Raw genomic sequence first — 13186 nt, forward strand, 5'->3', positions numbered from 1 at the left:
ACTCTGGGGTCGAAATGTGGGGACACTTAATCCCCAAAAGGATGCAGGACGCCTGATAGCACTCATCTAGTTCACGGCAAAGATAACCTGGGGGCCCAGCTCTCCTTGCCCAGTACTAAGTCCTTTGCTCTTGAGAGAGCGTAATACTGGAGGACCTTTCTGTCCCAGCTGAGATACCGATAGGTGTAACGCTGACACGGGAAGCGGGTGAGTCTTCTTAAGGAAGACATTAAGAAACAGGAAGTCACTGTATCTTGTTCTGGGTTGTTTTTGATATCTCTGTGAAGGGATGCGGACTTAATAAGTATTACCCAATTTCCTTTTAGTTCCTAACGTAGCTACTAACATCTTGTTGAGGGGGGGAGGGTGGGAGGCAAGGCTCAGGGGGATTTGGTGTCCCCTTTTTTCCTCTTTTTCTATCTCAAGGACAGCGTCTCCTCCTCTAGAATCTCCAGCCCCAGCCCGGTTCACGTCCGTGTCTCTTTCTCTCCTCCCCCCAACGCAGATTATGCCAAGCATATTTTTCTGGAAGCAGTGATCTGATCTGGATGCCCCATGTTACACTGACAAACGAAAGCAGGGCAGAGAACCTGACCCAGAATTAAGCATTATAAGTAAGAGGAGTCAAGGCAGGGTATAGACCTCAGAGGCCGGCGCAGCAATAAAGTTGTCTGGGGTCATTAGAAACCAAACTGGAGAAACGAACATCTGGTTAAGATACCTGCCAGCCTGTGAAGACAGACTACATTGTTTAAAGTTTAGCAATTACCCTACAAAGAAATAAAATACTCATTTTATCGGTGGAGAATCTGAGGGTCAGAAGGATGAACCACTTATCATACGTTTCTAGTAATGATAAGAGCAGGTGTGAAACACAGGTCTCCAAATCCACTCGCTTGCATTGAATCCAAACCGCACCGAATGAACGTTCAGACAAGAGCTTCAGGTTATGGGGAGGGAGGTACCAGCTGTCGGAAAACTGCCTGACCCTCAGCCTCATTCACTCGAGACACCAGGGACATCGGTAGTAGATGACAAGTCTGGGATTATAGAGGTTGTCTTATTTTTCTCCCCCGTCCACGATTTTTAATAGGTTCCCTCATTATTTACTTACGGGCAGGAGAACAGTCTCTTCCACTTTATAGGCTCCTGGGCTCAGTCGGCAAAGTGGGAAACTCTAAAGTTCAAGAAAAGCATCAGAAAACCAGAACAGGAAAATGAAGAAGCTTAGAATGTCTAAAATCAATTCTCTCCTGGGTTTTTCTACCGACAGCCACTTACTTCCTGCAAAGTTGGCAAAGGAGGCAAATTCTCTGAGTTGCAGATCTACCTTAACTTTTTAAACAAAAAACTCAGAAGAGGACTCTTCACAAGGTCTGGGGGGGGGTGCGGGGAGGAGAACTCGAACCCCCGGCCTAGAAGTGCATCATTTCCTGAGTGTCTAAAGGAAGCTCGGGGTATGGTGACAGGCTCAAAGCCCGGAGCATTGATTCCTCTGGCCTCAGAAGATCCTCCTGCAGAGCTGAAGCCTCTTTAGAAACCCCAGATCTGGGCATTCAGTCTGTGAATTCCCAAATCCCTCTGATCCAGGACTCCAGGGATATCCCCTTGAGAATCGTTCCAGGGCACAGAGGGCAGCGCAGAAAGAGTTTGAGGCTCTATCCCAGGGGACTGATTAGGAGCTTGGGCAATTAGTAGAACAAAACTCTACCTTTGTTGACTGATTCGCAAGAGCGGTTAGCCTCGTAGAAACAAATACGTTTTGCTAAAACTCTAACGAGCGCAGGAGACACCTGCCAAATGCGTGCCTATTAGTCTACATCTGAGGACCGTGCCTTCATTTATTGAAGTAACAAAGAGTAACGCACGGTTCCAGGCACTGTGCTGGGCATTGGTGGTGCAAGTGTGACAAAGACAGTCACGGCATTTGCTTGCATGGAGCTCATCATTAATGTATTAATCCACCGGGTATTGTGCAGATCAGTAAAAGGAGCCTCCTCTGCATAGACGCAGCCCGTGGGCACCCCTCTTGTTGAGGAGACAGCGTATTTTGGCAGCTGGTAGAAGGGCATCCCTTCACGTGGACGGCTCCGTATTGGGATGTACCACTGGTCGAGTGATGATGGGCCGCCTTTATCCCTCCCGCTGTCCCTTGGTTCGGTATCTTTGTATCGTCTATGGCGGCCACACCAGGCAGGTTTCAAACATCCAAGGTCACAAATAAACACATTATTACAAACAGCGACACATGCCACAAAGGAAGAACAGAGTTTTGCGAGAGCACAGAATAAAGGGGGTGACGTTTTGCTAGTCTGGGAAGTGTAAATATTCCTCTGAGCGGTGATTTTGCGCTGGGGTCTTTAAGATGAGTGAAGGTCAACTAGACGAAGTTAGGGAAGAGAACTGGAGGCAGAGAAAAACAGGAGGGAAGGACTTGATTGTTGATAATGCGTCGTTTCAAGAACTGAAGGAAAGCCCAATTGTGCACAGAGAGCTCGAGGGAGAGATGAATTTGGGTCTGAGGATGTGAGTATACAGGTCACACAGCACTTGGCGCTTATGGGGCAATATGGAGCCAGCAAAGCTTTTAAGGAGGCAACGGCACAGTCCGATGTGCTCTCTAAAGCATCTGGTTGAGAAGTGGGAAATGAATTGGAGAGGAGCAAGTTTGGGACCGGGTTAGGCGGCTGCCACGGTTGTCCAGTGCGAACACGACAGGAGCTAGGGCCACGGCGGCAGGCACGGAGTCACCGACTCCCTGGGGTAAGAGAGACCAGTTCACAGCGGGCACCCTAGGGGGCGTGGTCAAGTGACCTGCCTCCTCCAGGACTCAGACGTGATTCAGGAAGCATTTCTCAGAAGAATGCCCATCTAGAGAAGGAAAGTATGATTTTTTTTTAAACAAAAAATCTGAGGATTCTGTGCTGTGATCCTCCTCTTGAGGCTGGACAGAATCCTGACTTCATTCATTTTAACGGAGAATAAGTCTCTCACCCAATTCCCAGACTGGAGACAGTTCACATTCCCAGAACTCAAGTTAGTGTGTGTGTGTGTGTGTGTGTGTGTGTGTGTGTGTGTGTGTGTGTATGTGTGTAGAATGGCAGTGATCGCACAAAAGGGGATCTCAAATAGAAGCTATAGAAAAGGAGCAAATGCAAACTCTAGATTTGAAAACTATAATAACTGGAATTTCAGGCATCAACAGTAGATCTGAGCTAGCAGAAGAAAGAAGCGGGAAGCCTGAAAATCAATCCTAGAAATCACCCAGCCTTCAGAACAGAAATAGAAGCATGAAAACAGAGGGAATCTCCCAGACCTGTGGGGACAAAGGAAACATCCCAGCATTGGTGTGATGGGATTCCCAGAAAACAAGGCAGAAAAAAAAAACTTAAATAAATAATGGCTGAAAACCTCCCAAATCTGATGAAAACCATTAACAGATTCAAGAAACCCAACAACCCCTGAGTGGGATAAATGCAAAGAGAACCACATCCAACTGCTGAAAGCCATGTACAGACTAATCTTGAAAACCGAAGAAAAGTGACTCACCCTCATGTACAGAGAAAAAGCAGCGTGATTAATAGTGACTTCCCGACAGGAAACAAAATTGAGACCAGAGGAGAGTGAAATGGCATTCAGATTGTCAAGGGGAAAAAACAATTAACAACGACAACAAAATCTGAATCTAGCAACAATATCCTTAAAAAAATGAAGGAAAATTAAGGTGTATCTAGATAAAAAGATGGAGAGAATTTTTGCCAGCAGACCTACCCCGCAAGAAATACTAGACGTTCTTTTGCCTGAACAGAAACGGCAGTTGACAATAACTCATTTCCATAAAGAAGAATGAATAAAACCAGAAATGCTGCCTATCGTAACATGTATAAGTAATCATACAAGAGTGTGTATGTGTGTGTTTATGTGTCCACATTTTTAGGTTCCTCCTGTAGTAATGTTTTTAGAGGAAAACAGACCATCATTCGAAGCGGTCGTATTGTTATAATACTGTATGGCTTTATAAATTGGATTTATAAAAATAAAGATGTTACATAACGATAGTGCAAGGGCATAAGAGGAAGAAACGGAGGCGTATTTCCATTTTGCCATATTTCATTGAAATCAACTTTGTATTAACCTGAACAACATTGTGATAATTTAAACATGCATAGAACAAGCACTCAAAAAAAATATCCAGTTTTAAAATCAACAAAAGAATCAATAGGGTACAATAAAAAAGTTGTTTAACAGAAAAGGCAGTAAAGGGGAATAGAGGAATGTAAAACACATGAAATTTGGAAAACAGCTAGTGACATGGAAGACAGTGCTTCATTCACACTGTTTATTACATTAAACGTGAACGCACCGACGACTCTTGGTTTCTGTTCAGGTCCTGATCTCACAGTTTGTGAGTGCGAGCCCCACATAGGGCTCTGTGCAGTCAATGTGGAGCCTGCTTGGGATTTCCTTTCTCTCTCTCTCTCTCTCTCTCTCTGCCCCTCCCCTGCTCGCTCTGTCTCTCTCTCTCTCTCTCTCTCAAAATAAGTAAACTTAAAAAAAAAGGTGAACACATTGAATCATCAAGTCGAAAGGGAAAGATTGTCAGAACGGATTTTAAAAAGCAAGATGTAGTTGATAAGTTGTTTACAGGCAGTACCTTTAGAGTCAGAGACACAGATACTTTGAAAGTCACGGTGGTAAATAGATATGCCACGCAAACAGTAACCACAGGAGAGCTGTGTTAATATCAGACAAAATAGACTTTGAGACAAGGGATGTTACAAGAGACAAACATTTATGATAAAAGAGTCACTCTGTTAGGAAGATATAAAATTATGAAGGTATATGCACCTGAGAGCAGAGCCCAGAAATCCATGAAAAGGACAGATTGAAAGGAGAAATAGACCACACAACAAATATAGTTGGAGAGCTCAATAATTCTACTTTAGTAATTTATAGAACAATCAGAGAATCCACAAGGATGGAGAATACACGAACAACATCGCCAGACGACTTGACCTGACACTTCTGGAAAACTACACCTGAAAAGAGCAGAATGTGTATTGTTTTTGAGTACATGTGGCACGTTCTCCAGGCTAGACTGTAGGGCAGGTCACAAAATAAGCTTCAAATTTTTAAAAATGGACATCTTCTTTTCTGATGTTTACATAAAACAATAACTTTCTTTTGATTAGTGTTTGCATGGTATTTTTTCCATTCTTTTATATTTAATCTTTCTGTATGCTGACAAGGTATGTCTTCTATAAACAGAATTTTGTTTTCTTATCCCGTGTGACAGTTTTTGTGTACTAATTGGATTATTATTTTGCATTTAATGAAATTTACATTTTTATATTATAACAAAATTACCGATATCTTTGGGTTTTACGTATGTTACCATTTGTTTTCTACTTTTCCCATTTTTTAGATACCTTTCCTTTTTATCTTATTTTGGAATAATCAAGTATTTTTATTATTCCTTTTACTTGTTCCTTACACATCACTTTAATGTTTATTTTAGAGATTAGATTTCAAGGACCATGCCACGATTATGTGAAACCTGAATTTGATTTATCCCTATCTTAATGTTGTTACTGTGTATTTTCATTCCACAAGTATTTAGACATTCACAAGATATTAATTAATTGGATAATATTACGTATAATATTAATTTATGCTTTCCATACATTTATCTTTTATGCTGAAATTCATTTTGGTTATTTTTTGTTTTGGTTTCTGTCTGGCATGAATTTTCCTTCCATCTGAAGAACCCCAGGGGCACCTGGGGGGCTCAGTTGGTTAAGTGAAGAACCCCAGCTCATAGTTCTTTAGTGCAAGTCTTCCGGTGAGGAATTCTCTCATTTTTTCCATTTCCGAAGCTGTTTTTATTTTGGCTTTTCTTCGTGCATGATATTTTCCTGGAGTCTAGAATTCTCCTTTGGCAGCTACTTCCTTTCAGCCCTTCGATATCATTCCATGGATTTCTGTTTCTTATTACTGCTGTTTAGAAGCCAGTTAACAGTCTTATTGTTATTCCTTGAAAATAGTGTATCCTTTTCCTCTACCTACTTTTAAGCCTTTTTCTTTTTTGGCCATCTTACACGGTATGTGTGCATGCATTTTGTTGGGGTGGGAGGTGTGTGTGTATATGTTTTGCATGGAGTTCAGCATCATTCTTGACTCTCTGTCCTGATATTGTCCTCAGGTTTGGAAAACTTAGAACATGTTTCTGCATCTGTTGCTTCTGGTACATTCCATCTCTCTCTCCTGTCTACCCATAACTCCAATTACACATACGCTAGACCTTTCACCAGGTTCTCTATGCCTCCTGTGCTCTTGAATATATATTGCACATTCTTTCTCCCTCCCTGTGCTTCTGCTTGGATATTTCCTACTCACATGCTTCTCATTCAGTGATTTTTTATCTCTAGTTTTCTTCTTTTTTATAGTGAAACTTTTAAAAAAGGTTTATTTATTTATTTTGAGAGAGACAGAGACAGCATGAGTGGGGAGGGGCAGAGAGAAAGGGAGAGAGAGAATCCCAAGCGGGCTCCGCGCTGTCAGCACAGAGCTCGATGTGGGGCTCAAACTCCTGAACCGTGAGATCATGACCTGAGCCAAAGTCGGATGCTTAACCGACTGAGCCCCCCAGGCACTCCTATCTCTGGTTTCTTTCTAATGTGCTGTTAAAATATTCTATTGAGTTCTTAGTTTCAGTTATTACAGTTTTTACTTCTGATGTTTTCACTTTATTTAAAAAATATATATTTTCCAGTGCTCTGTTGTGGTTCCACAATCTGCCAGCTATTTCCTTCAACACAATAAAAATTAGTTTTTTATTGCTTTGCAACAAATTACCACATACTTTTTTTTTTTTACATGTGGCAAATTTACATTCATTTTCTAATATTCTGTCTCAAATAACCACAGATTTAATAGCTTGTAACAACACAGACATGTTATGTCACAGTCCCCACGGCTCAGGCGCTCCGGGTCCCCCGCTCTCTGTCACGGTCCCCGTGGCTCAGGTGCTCCAGGTCCCCTGCTCTCTGTCACGGTCCCCACGGCTCAGGTGCCTTGGATCCCCTGCTCTCTGTCACGGTCCCCGCGGCTCAGGTGCTCCAGGTCCCCCGCTCTCTGTCACGGTCCCCATGGCTCAGGTGTTCTGGGTCCCCTGCTCAGGGTCTCAAAAACCTGAAAGCACAATGTCAGCGCAGCCGCATTTCCTTCTGGACCTGGGCGTTCTCTTCCAAATTCACGTGGTCGTCGGCGGATTCATTCCTCGCGGTTGCAGGACTGAGGCCGTGTTTGCTCACTGGCTGTCACCGGAGATCAGTTCCCCCAAGTGCCCACATTGCTTGCCACATGGCCCCCTTGGGAGTCCTCTCAAAACGTGGCCGCTTACCTCTGCAGAGTCAGCAAGGGAGGGTCTCCGTTCTGCTAAGACAGATTTTTATAGGACGTGATGTAAGCATGAGAGTGACATCCCATCACCTGTCTGTCCTCTGTTGGGAAGAGGCAAGTTACGGTTGTGCCCATGCTCAGGAGGAGACGATGGTCCGGGGGTGTGTATCTCGGAGTTCTCAGAGCCTTAAAACGGGAACTTTTTTGGTGAATCTATTTCTATTGAGTGCTTTCTTTTTTCCTTCTTGATCTTTAGCCCTGTGGTCTTTTCTCCTGGTACAGTTAGTGCATCTTCACTGCACCCTGCATGCACAATATCGGGGGTCCTCCAGCCCTCCCCGCCCCCTCCCCGGAGGGGGCCTGGTAGTAAATAATGTAGGACTTGTGGACCCAAAGTCTCTCTTGCATCTACTTAATGCTGCTGTGGTCGCGTAAAAGCAACCACAGGTGGCATGTGGGGGCGGGGTGGCTTTTTTTCTTTTAATTTTTTTACTGTTTATTTTTGAGACAGAGACAGAGCATGAGCGGGGGAGGGGCAGAGAGAGGGAGAGAGGGGCAGAGGGAGGGGCTCGAACTCACAAACCGCGAGACCGTGACCCGAGCCGAAGTCGGACGCTTAACCCACTGAGCCACCCAGGCGCCCCGGGAGTGTGGCTTTGATTAAGAAACAAACACAACTTGAATTATGGTCACTGAAATATGACTTTCATACAATTTTCACGCCACACAATGTTATTCTTTAAAAGTTCTTTCTTTCGATCGTTACAAAATATATGGCCCATTACACAGCACGTAGGCCGTGCAAAAACCGATGGTGGGTTCATGGGCCGGCAGGCAGTAGTTGGCTTACCCTGCTGTAAGTGAAAAAGCAGTGAAGATAAATTGAGGCTCTACGTTATATTATCTTCCTCTGTTTTACTTCCCAGCAGGTAGTTAGACGACGGGCGAGAACATATTAATAAGCAGGGATTACGTGAAATTGAAGCTGGTTTCAGTCTTTGTGAGGGTTAGTTTCTTTCTACTTTACCTCTCAGTGGAAATACAGCCCTTAAGCATTTGGAGACCACCAGATGACCAGATGCTCTGCTCTCTCTTTTTCTTTTTTTTTGTTGAGTGTTTGGACCAAAGCCTCTGAGCAACAAATTACAGTTCCTTGAAGAAATTGCAAACAGTGGGTGTCGGGCTGACATTTCTACATATCCTTTCTTTATGGAATCTTGGCCCCTCCATTATTCACCGACTTAGAAGCTACACCACCTCTTTCTTTATTTTTTTTTATTTTTTTTAATGTGTATTTAGTTTTCAGAGAGAGAGAGAGAGAGACAGAGTGCAGGCAGGGGAGGGGCAGAGAGAGAGGGAGACACAGAATCAGAAGCAGGATTCAGGCTCTGAGCTGTCAGCCCAGAGCCCGACGCGGGGCTCAAACCCACGAACCGGGAGATCATGCCCTGAGCTGAAGTCGGACGCTCAACCGACTGAGCCCCCCAGGCGCCCAAAGCTACACCACTTCTTATGGTCATTAGAACATCGTCGCAGAGATGGAAGAGAGATAATTCCATCCTTCGATTGGAGGCAGATGTGGAGAGTTAGCGGTGGGGGAGGGGGGAGGACCCTGGGAAGGGCCCCTTATTTCACTTTCTGATTGAACCTCAGTTTCTTCATTTGTAAAGTGAGGATAGTAATATTGAATATTTACCTACTTCATCATGTTATTGCGAGTCACCCAAAGCCACGTGAAGGGTGCAGAGCGAGAGCAACTTCCGGGGGGACGTCGCCGTCCTCCCCGTCGCCACATGCGACTCCATCACCCGCAGGCGCGTCAGGAGGCTCGGGTCAGAGGAGCATCCGTCCAGACGCCAGTCAGATTCGTGGCAGATCTGGACGCTGAACCTGGGGAAACAGAGCCCCTAGTCTAATGCTTTTGCACCATCACCAGGCTGCCTTCCTGGATCGTCCTCGCCCGCGGCACCACCGTTGAACACAATTTCAAGTTAAATTCGGTCTCAGCGGTAGTCACGGAGGACTTCACCGTGTCCGGACGTGTGCTACTGTTTCTCCTGAAGCCGGATTTCCCGGTTGGAGTCCTGGTTCCTCATGTATGAGCTCGGTGTCCTAGAGAAAGTTCCACAACGTCTCTGTGCCTGTTTTCTCTCCTGAAGAGGAATGTAGCTACGCTCCCTTGCAGATTGATCGCTAGGATTAGATGAACTAACATATGTACACTGCCCAGTTTAGTACCGAGCAGGTAAGAAGCACGTATCATAAGTGTTAGTAATTATTTTGATGAGCAGCAGCTGTAAGTACCCTGAGAGAAAAGATGGAGAGTGTCTGAAGATGCTTTATTATTGAATTACGGATGTGAGGCCAGTGTGAAGAGTATGACTAAAGAGTTAAAAATATGTGACGCTTGAGCGCCAACTTTTGCCTAGTTCAAAGCCGTTGACGCTCACTAACGTCTGTGTGGGCTGCGGGTAGTGACACGGATGTACTTCGCAGAAGGTGGCCTGGCAAGGCGGAGGCCTTGGGCGGAACCGGGCCAGAAGTTCCAGAATGATGCAGGGTGTGCAGCGAGCAGAGCAGAGATGGGCGAGATTGGTTAAAAGTAGAAGTCACGGGATGGAAGGGAATATAGTCCGTGGTACCATAATAGCGTTGCGTGAGGACACGGGGTGGCTACACTCGTGGTGGGCGTGGCATAACCCACAGAGTCAGGTTGCACGCCTGAAGCCAGTGTCACGTCGTGTGTGAACTATGCTTCAATCAGAAAAGGTATAAAGGTGAGAAAGACAAATACCATATGATTTCACTCATATGTGGAGTTTAAGAAACAGAGTAAGTGAGCAAAGGGGGAGAAAAGAGAGAAGAGAGAGAGAAGCCAACCGAGAAACAGACTCTTAACTACAGAGAACACACTGCTGGTCACCAGAGGGGAGGTGGGGGACGGGGAATAGAGGGATGGGGATTAAGGGTGTACTTGTGATGGGGGCGCCTGGGTGGCTCCATCGGTTAATCGGCCGACTTCTCTGCTCGGGTCATGATCTCGAGGTTCGTGTGTTCGAGCCCTGCGTCGGGCTCTGTGCTGACAGCTCGGAGCCTGGAGCCTGCTCCGGATTCTGTGTCTTCCTCTCTCTCTGCCCCTCCTGCGCTCATGCTCTGTTTCTCTCTGTGTCTCAAAAAATGAATAGAAACGTTAAAAAAATTTTTAACAATAGTGCCCTTGTGATGATCACCAGGGGATGGATCTAAGTGTTGATTCACCATATTGTACACCCGAAACTAATATTACACTGTGTGCTAACTATGCTGGAATTTAAACAAAAAGGTAAAGGTAGTCTTACAAGAGAATTCTAGGCATGGATTGGATTGGTGATTGCACCCTGGGACTTTAAACTGGCTTCCAGTGTGGGGTATCTGAAGGTCAGCCCTCTGCGGACCTGGCTGCAGGGTTCCATGCTTAAATCCTTCTTGGCAATCGTGGCTTCCCTTCTGCCACACATGAAGCATCCTTTCCAGAAGGGTCTTAAGCTCCTCAGCTTTGGCACCAGAGAAATGGACAGAAAGTATAACACGTACCTCGCGGGACCATGGCCCAACCTACCAAGTTTCCAGATCAGCCTTTTCCCCACAGAGATTTCTCCTAATTGCCAAGCCAGCTCTACCTTTCAAAATGTTAATCCCAGGATGAGCAACGAGCTTGCTGGGTAATGAGGTCTCTTGGCGCTCTGCTGTTTGGATTGTGCCCTCTGCTACCATAGGTCACTTGGGAGTAGTAGGTGCTGTTTTGGGGAGAGAGACCCAGGAGTCTGGACAGGAAGTCCGCACCTTATTAAGAAACCTCAAGCCAGAATTATTATTGCTTTGTGACCCAAAGAAGAGCTGCTGTCCGAGGAGGCTGTGGGAATCCAGAGGAACTCAAGTGACTTTTCCTGTCCGTCACTCATAGGCTCAGGCACTGAAGACTGGGCTGTGTGTCCTTCCCTTCCTTTCTAGTTTCTTTTCAGTATCCCCTTCTGGGCAGTATCTCAAGATTAGCCAGTAAAGAGGGGAGTTCCTGTGAAACCACAGCTCTGCTCAGTAAGACGTTAGCGATCATCAGATAAGAAAATCCGTAGACTTTTGGTAAAATAGCGCTAGTTTTGCACAGTGACCCAGACTCAAGTAACTGACGGATTTAAAATAATCTCGGGAAGGGCATTGACAAAAACCTGGGAAATGCTTTGTAACTGTTAGTACAAATCCATATGTATTGTTGCAGGCGTTCGGTGTCCCGAGTGGGCGGATGTGACTCTCAGAAGACCCAGAGAAACAGGCTGCTGGTGAGTTTCACTTCCTTGTACTCTGGGACGGTGCTTGTTGATGGTAGCGTAATATTCGTTCATCACGGAGTCAACGGTGATCTGTAGAAGGGGGACCACGATCTCTCGTAGACAATCTTGTGCTTTTTATCCTTTTGGAAATGTGTATGTGTGAACTAATGTAAGGAGGAGGGACGTAAGACTTGAGGGCTCTTTCTTTGGGTCCTATACAAAAGGCTGTCCAGAAATCTAACTTCCGTGAGGGCACGGACCCTTGCTTGGTTATCTTTGTGTTCCTGATACTAGCACAGCACTCACTTCGTGACGTACTCAGCACATTGAACTCCTGGAGAGATGGTTTTGCTTGCATTCAAAACAAAATTTTATTATTTACAGTAGACTTCAAAAAAAATTGGAGACCCAACAAGACAAGTAAGTTCTCTTCCCTGGAGAAAAACTGTAAGATTGGGTCAGGGACAGGCTTTGTTTCCCTCTTTTTGTTGTCATTTATTTGGGAGAAAGAAAGAGTATTAACCCCAAAGTCCACTGCGGTCTGAATTTCGAGGTTTCTGTCCATCTGTACCCTCCCTACCTTTTTGTCTCTTTCCTTCCTCACCTCCATTTCTTACACCCGAGATGAGTAGCCCTCTTCTTGCCAGTGTTTCTCGTCTCCCCATCCCACCCTGCTCCCCTTTCCTGGTGGCTCTTCTGGAGTCCACCCACATAGTGGTGCTGGGATAGAGTCGTTTCAGGTGATAGTAATTTAGAGCGGATTAATGGTCTGGAGGAGGAAGAAAACAAATATTCTAGGCTACAGGCAGGAGTAAAATCTTTTTCCAGGCAAGTGGAAGGGAGTTATAAGAACAACCTGGATGCATTTCCATGTATGTGGTCAAATATAATAAGATCTGTGGTTGTCGATGGATGGGTTCCGAACTATCCGTCAAAACCCAAGAACACAACTTGGATGTCACTACAGACTGTTCCCGGCTAGCAGCTGGATGGGCCACTGTGATCTAAGGGAGAAAGAAGATGTTGGGCATCTCTGGGATGGGAGTGCAAAGCAGAACTAAACATCTCATTCTACCAGGTCCACACCCGTGTCGGGATAGTACATGGGGCACTACGTGGGTCTGGTCCGTGCACCGCAAGAAAGATGTTAAAAGCGCGTGATGAAGTTTGTATGAGCAGTTGGAAGGGAAGTGATGAGAGTTATAAAAATCAAGGCTGGTTAATCACAGGCTTGTTTACAAATCCTTGAAAGCTGGGCTGAAGCCGATTAAAAAATTCTTTGTAATGTTTATTCGCTTTCGAGAGAGAGACAGAGCGCGAGCAGGGGAGGGGCAGAGAGACAGGGAGACACAGAATCGGAAGCAAGCTCCAGGCTGTCAGCACAGAGCCCAATGTGGGGCTCGAACTCACGGACCTCAAGATCATGACCTGAGCCGAAGTCGGACGCTTCACCGACTGAGCCACCCAGGCGCCCCCAA

The 13186-nt window shown here is 45.5% G+C and overlaps 1 long non-coding RNA gene across 1 annotated transcript in view; it reads left to right on the forward strand.

Annotated features, from left to right (window-relative positions):
* Positions 1-13186, forward strand: part of LOC144614827 (uncharacterized) — a 170587-nt gene that overhangs the window by 112912 nt on the left and 44489 nt on the right. Inside the window, exon 2 of the long non-coding RNA XR_013553052.2 lies at positions 11657-11717. This is a non-coding gene — a long non-coding RNA (uncharacterized LOC144614827). The remainder of the gene's footprint in view (positions 1-11656; positions 11718-13186) is intronic.

The sequence above is a fragment of the Panthera onca genome, chromosome F1 (genome assembly GCF_046562875.1).
Source record: "Panthera onca isolate mPanOnc1 chromosome F1, mPanOnc1 haplotype 2, whole genome shotgun sequence".
Taxonomy (NCBI): Eukaryota; Metazoa; Chordata; class Mammalia; order Carnivora; family Felidae; genus Panthera; species Panthera onca.